Source organism: Coptis chinensis, chromosome 8 (assembly GCF_015680905.1).
Source record: "Coptis chinensis isolate HL-2020 chromosome 8, ASM1568090v1, whole genome shotgun sequence".
In the NCBI taxonomy this organism is placed as follows: domain Eukaryota; kingdom Viridiplantae; phylum Streptophyta; class Magnoliopsida; order Ranunculales; family Ranunculaceae; genus Coptis; species Coptis chinensis.
In genome coordinates this window covers 73,241,857-73,248,603 of record NC_141463.1, presented here as the reverse complement: position 1 = coordinate 73,248,603, position 6,747 = coordinate 73,241,857, and the positions used below count along the sequence as shown (strand labels likewise).

At 35.4% G+C, this 6,747-nt stretch overlaps 2 long non-coding RNA genes across 2 annotated transcripts; one reads left to right on the top strand and one right to left on the bottom strand.

The window, feature by feature from the left end:
- The first annotated feature begins 2,216 nt into the window (after nucleotides 1-2,216).
- LOC147482895 (uncharacterized) lies at nucleotides 2,217-3,258 on the top strand. Its single transcript, XR_015206978.1, has 3 exons — nucleotides 2,217-2,443; nucleotides 2,614-2,760; nucleotides 2,927-3,258. It is a non-coding gene; the product is annotated as an uncharacterized LOC147482895 (long non-coding RNA).
- Nucleotides 3,259-5,035: 1,777 nt separating this feature from the next.
- LOC147482894 (uncharacterized) lies at nucleotides 5,036-6,056 on the bottom strand. The gene is made up of 3 exons (XR_015205736.1): nucleotides 5,920-6,056; nucleotides 5,444-5,814; nucleotides 5,036-5,340 (listed from the first exon to the last, which is right to left on the bottom strand). It is a non-coding gene; the product is annotated as an uncharacterized LOC147482894 (long non-coding RNA).
- Nucleotides 6,057-6,747: the final 691 nt, after the last annotated feature.

Below are 6,747 nucleotides of genomic sequence, written 5' to 3'. Positions count from 1 at the left end.
ATTTGGAGTTTTTGTGTGTAATTGTGATGTGGGTATGTTTCATTTTTGTGATTCTAGCTGTCGGTTGGGACTTTTAGGGAGAATTGAGATTTTGGTGTAAAGTATATTTGTGAATTGGATTGGTTTCGAAGTTGGGGTTTCGTCATGGTGGCTGTTGATGTATTGAAATATGCTCACAGCCCTGTGCATAGAGCAGTTAGTTATGGTTATCATGTACTATTAGTTCCTAATTCCGTATAACATTTTGATTCTCCAGCAATAATTTCTTTAGAATCACATGAGAGCAAGGATATTTTTTTTTTTGGCTAGACATGAGAGAAAGGAGTTCATACGTTCTATTCACTATTCTAAAAGTTGGGCAAACCCAAGCCAATTTCAGCACCTCATGGCACATGTGTTGATGAACCATTAACATTTACTTTCGTGATTTCAACTTACCAATGTCATTATATCAAGTCTTCCATTTGGCTACTGTCCTTTTGCTAGAGCAGTTTGTTTGGGACTTGAACTGTCGGTATCGATATCGTACTTCGACTTCATGAATATGAAAGATTAGTAGAGTTGTTGGCCTCCCGGTTTGTTCTTACTCTTTCACTGAATTTTCCTTATACTTTGTGAAGCACGTTTGTTGTAGGGAATATTTCGTTGTTGTTGTTTTTTTTTTTAAGAAAATAGAATAGTGGTCCACATTTTGAGACATGGAATGCTGGGTTCTCAATATTTCGTTTCAATTTGTCGTTGATTGGATTCAATTCCGACTTCAATTAGATACTGTGCAATTTACCGGAGGTTTAAATTGCTCGGAATTTTAAAACTAAAAATTGGAGCTGAAGGTTTGCATGTTAGACTTATTCAAAAATGTTTAGAAAATTGAGCTCTATATGTTGATGTCTTGAAGCCTGCCAATTTGGTATTTATTTATAATTTGTTTTTTTTCCCTAGAGGACTGCTTTAAGATAGCACAAGGGATCTACTAGAAGCTTAAAATCTCTTACTATTCCTGCACTAGGTGTCTAGGTATTTGTTTGTAGCTCCTTTTCAGTCTCATATATTTGTGTCGCTTACATATTTTTGACAGTTACCTTAATCGAAGTTAGTGGATTGGAGCTTAATGCCTTCTGCTACTGATCCAAACATCGGCTATATATATGGAGTTTCAGCTTTACTAGGAAATTTTCAATACATTCAAGTTGGCATCATTGGTTTGTAATTCACTTAGTCCTGTTTATAAATTTCATTTTTCATTAATGTTAAAATGTATAGAGAAAATAAATGTAGATAAGTATTGGTCCTATTGGCTATGTTTTGGCAGAATCTGGTGGCAGGGAGCTTATATTGAGTAATGCATGGAAGCTTTTGCAGGTTTGCACCTTAGCATTTGCTATTTATTTTTCATTGTTTACAACTACATTCATCACATTTAATCATATAGCTAAACCATCACCTTCATCAACAAAATAGAAAGAGAAAGAATTAAAGCAGCAAATATGCATCTGAAAAATGTTGTAGCATTATTGGTCACTATGGTTGTACTTTCATTAGCATCTAAATATACAGTCACTTGAGAAGCAGCCCAAGATTAAGTTGACTGCGTGCATGCCACAAAGAGTGCGCTTTAAATTTTATCATACACCATCTCATGATGTGTGGTATAGGCAGGTCACCCCACAATTATCGATATGTATGCATGCTCCAACCGCAACCCATGCCCCAGTTTCTCGTAAGCCACTGTTCGCACCTAAGAATCAGAACATCAACCGTACCTGATGGCACCTAAATTTCCCTAAGCAGTTTGGCTCTTACCTTTCAAATTGGAATTAAACACATTCTTTCAATTTTTTCTTTTATTTTTTATTTTGTTTTTCGTTTTTTTCCCCCTGAAGCCATCTAATTAGAAACTTAGTTTTCAAGCCCATGCAACGTAAATTTTTGCTGGAGGAATAGAACTCCAAGTTCTGACATCCATAATCCATTGAAGATAGTATCTAGACTCCAAAGAATCATAATACAGTATTGACACATTAAAAGAAAATAAGGATTATTAATGTTAAGAACCATGTTCCTCACCTGAGTGAGTCACAGTCACTTCCTTTTCACAAGTAGAAATAGGAAAAATAAAATAAACAAGAGGCCGGCTTAAGATATAAGTAATTGCATTCATTGACCTTAAGAAGAAAAATAATCTTTTTAACGAATTTGGATGAAGGGGTGATAACGATAAATGTGCGCGCATGGTTCTTCACTTCTTCTCAATTCTCATGGAAATCCTGGCCCTGCAGGATATGGTGCAATTTTTAGAAATAGTAAATGCGAGATTCTCCAGGTTTTTTTGCAGAAACATTAATTGGAGTACGTCTTTGGCAATCATAGAAAGCATTGAAGAGGCTATCAGCATGGGATTGAATTATGAAAGGATTTATGCATCGAATTAGACTCGACTCAGGTAAGTTGCGTATTTATCCTTTGCTTATGGTACATCTCAACTTCCATGGAGTTTGAGGCCTAGGGCCTCAACTGTAATACTTGGAGAGACGGTCCAGGTGTCCACTAAATTAATTGTTTTCAGTGTATGTACATTCTTACTACATTAATTATTTTTCAATGATTCCGCAGAAGATGAAGTCAAGTTGAGTCTCCCGTTAGGTGAGTTCAATCAGAACAGGTAAGTAAGATGTAGGATTCTTCTCTGAGTCGCGTGGATCACTCTATGAATTGAAGAATTCACTTCTACAATGCAAATCACCATGACAGTACAATTATGTAAGTGCTGGTCCCAAACATTTAAGATCATAATTACACGAGTTACAGTATTGGTAGGAATCTACTTTACGTGTAGAAACTGTTTTTGTTGCTACACTTATATGATGAATTTATTTATTCAAGTTTCTTAGCTTTTTTATGTGTACAGTTGTTTCGGTGTTCCTAGGAGTTTGGTTCTTGCAACTAGACGTACACAAAATAGAGGGACTTAAAGATGGCATGTCTGTTGGACAATGAATAGGGACCTAATAGATCACTTTGACCCTCGGCCTCCCAGCAAACTCCCACAGGTGCAATTTTTCTTGGCAACATAATTGGTGAACTTGCCTCCATTAGGATTCACACTCTTGATGACTCCAACAACAACTGCCTCACGCATGTCAATACCAACGAACATCATTTTATATTTGTTTTTCCTATATATTCTTCTCAGAAATTTAACAAGTGTCTGCATAATATTTACTATTACAAATTCCAATTGTTATTCCCGAATTTCTCTGACGGATTTATATTAATTTGTTTGTATAATTGTATAAATTAATTGATAACAACATCAAATAATTTAACCTTCAATTTTTAAACCAGGAATTATTTTAGAAGAAATTCGTTTGAATGATTTTGGAACACAATTTTATAGCTATTATATATGGGATCATAATATCATATTGACCATACATACAAAATCTTCATTTAACTGAAGTATTGAACCATCAAATGCTATTATATATTTATGATTTTAATGTTCGAGGATCTATTGTCGTATTTTGTCCCACTAGAACCATTGTTGTGCTGCCATCCTTCTTCCCAGATTAAAATTTTACTATCTTCATAACAACACGTGCAACGCACCTGCCATTAACTAGTATATATAGATAGATAGATGCCAAGTATGCTGTAAGTAGGGTATTTTCTTGTTTAAGAATAACTGAATAAGTAGCATTTATATTTTAAGATTAAATTGTGTTGAATTAGAAGCGTTCTAAATTTGAAAGACATTCTCTCAATTGAATTAGAACTAGATTTTTGGACCCGATCAACGACCGGGGTCCGTTTTTATATAATTTTTTTCATTTTATTACTATGTATCAAAAACTTACTTCCAAACTATAATAAAACTCATACAATAAATTAATTGGTCAAAGTTCCCAACGCCAATTATTTGCCAGATTTCATTCTAGACTTCAAATAATAAGGAAAATGATAAACAATAAATAATTATGCAAGACATTTATATTTTAAGAGAAGAAGCTCTTGAGTCCACACTACAAATAAAGACATACAACCACTGAATGTTTATAAGTATTTCATCTTAATTAACACTTTCCAAAAACTACCGTGGTTACTTTCCAGTAGTTCAAATCACCTACAACCTATGCAATCTCTTGATCTTGCAATCTCTTAATCTCTTAGAGTTTCATAAGAGTAGTGTTCTATGAAATTATATACGCAAGCATTGGAACTATTCACTATCCAAAAAAAAAAGAGCATTGGAACTATGTTGTATTGTTAAATATTTGAGTTTCACTCCAACACGAACACAAAGATATGATGTCTATTATGCTGCTAAATAACGCATCTTATGATATCGACTATCTTTTATTTCAAGTAATTAATTAGATTTCACGGTTGAACAATGTATTGCCATTCATATAGCTCTATATATTTGGGGAACACTAATGTTGACATTTCCAAGTACTAATATCTTGTGTACCCAAATCCTAGAGGAAAGGATTTCATTGATTGTAAAATAAAATTTTGCACAATCAATTTAAAAACCATATGAAAGCGCACAATAACAATTTAATAACACACAATTGATCTTCATAGAACCCCTCCATTCTAAAATGTAGATATGGATCATTGCTACCCCATAAGAAAACAACGTCTCATGTCGTATACCAAAGTTAAAACCAAAGCCCTTTCGGAGGGAAGATCGAAGACTTGTATTGATTATTGGTTGTGTTGTACAATTTTTTTAAACAACTAAAATAATTAAAGCATCGGGATATGACTATTGAACTAACTACAAAAACAATAATGGCAAAATATGTCTATTGTTAAATAATAGACAAAGATGTCTATTGTTAAATACTAGGGTTTGCCCGTGCCCTCCGGCACGCATGAACCGGCCACACCTGTGGCACATTCTTCGAGCTTCTGATAGAGGGCTAGTGTACCACAACGTATCAAGTATAAAAACTTTGTTGAAATCTTTTATCAATTTCCAGAATTTTGGAGACACCTAGAAATTTATAAACCTTTCAGAAGATATAAATTTGAAAGAAAATTTGTAAACAAAAAATTACTGATCAGTGCAATAAAAATGGGTCATACTTGATTCAAAACCTGACTAACCCACAATTAAAGTTTCACGGAAATGGGTCGTCCTTCAACTGAACCTAAGGCTGTGATTGTTAACTTTGTGAATTTATTTCAGCTAAAACAGGGGATAATGGAAGGGCTTGTAGGTGTTCTACAATCAAAACCTGTATCAAAGTATAAGTATATATATCCAGTGAAACTTTTGGTGTTTATCTGAATTTGCATCTTCTTTCTAGAGATCTCCTTGTGACCAGCAATCTACAAAGACAATACAGAAGAATAAGTAATGAGTTGAAACAGCTAAATGAGAACCTGTTATGATCGTAGTCATAAGAACGAAAATAGCAGTGTTTCATTTTACCTTCAGGAGGAGGCTCTTAGTTTCTTCATGATTGGTTCTCAACTTCTCTCCAAACGACCACAAATCCTCTGACACTAAAAGCTTGTCATATAAAGCAGCAATGCCTGGATCTCCTTAGCAAACACCATTTCAACTAAGTCAATCGCGACCCTGAAGAATGGCCATTCAATGATATGGAAATTCCTGATGTCTCTTTCAATGATAATTTTAAAAGCAACCCCAAAACCAAGCCAGACAGGGAGATGAAACCTCGTCTGAGTCCATGCAAAAATCCACGGGATAGCACGAAGTGATTCAATTCCACCAATTGGCTTTCTCTTTGATGGACGACTCCCAATGTTCATCCGACCATATTCCAACTCTGGCGTTGCCTGAAATAGGAAAATAAATAAATACTCTTGGTTATCAAAAGCAATATTGGCATCATTAAAAATATGAATAGATAGTTTGGTCCGTCCTTGCAATGCAATACTTACACGGCGAAAGTATTCGACGAATCTTGGTTCTTGGAAGAATGAACTCTAGAGTGACGGCGGCAGGAAGAATGAATGCTAGGATAGGGCATACATAGTTTGTTTGAAGAATAAGATCCAATAGATCCCAGTGTTAGGGCATAAGGGAGCATACTCTTTGGGATTGGCTTATTTTGCCATGTCACAACTTAGAAAAGACAATGGTAACCACTGGATGGAGGCCTTGCGGGCCCCACACCATTGTGTTTTATTAGATAGAAGTTGACTGGCTTTAGAACACATTCATAAAAAAAAAGCTGCTTATCCCATTGACTTCATCGTAACTATAACTTCAGTCTGGTATAGCAGAGTGCACTCATCGATGCTTTTACTTCCAAATGATTGCCCTTGCTATGTCAGAAGCAATAATGAGGGGAAAATGGAAAATGTTAGCAAGCTAAAAGAAGGCATGCAGACACACATAAAGGAAAAGGAAAAGCTAAGTATACCTTTAAAAGTTTGAAGGTAGTAAGGATGTGATTTCACTATCCGGCAAGTCCCCGCTTCAAGGTTCGGACATAATACTTGTGTGTATAGCGGCCGGTTGTGATCGCCAGAAGGTAGCAGTTTCTAGTTAGCAACATCCCCATGCAAAGCAAGTATCTCTCATATTCATCCACAATAGCATGTGCTGCCCTTAGGGGAGGAGATCGAAGAGGGAGGGGACATGAGTACGTGGGAAAAGAAGGATCGACCCTTCCTTATGGGGTACAAATCCAGGTGATCCCACACTTGCTAGTGATATAGCTAATAGTCTAATACCAACTACATTACGTACGCTCTAAATAAATT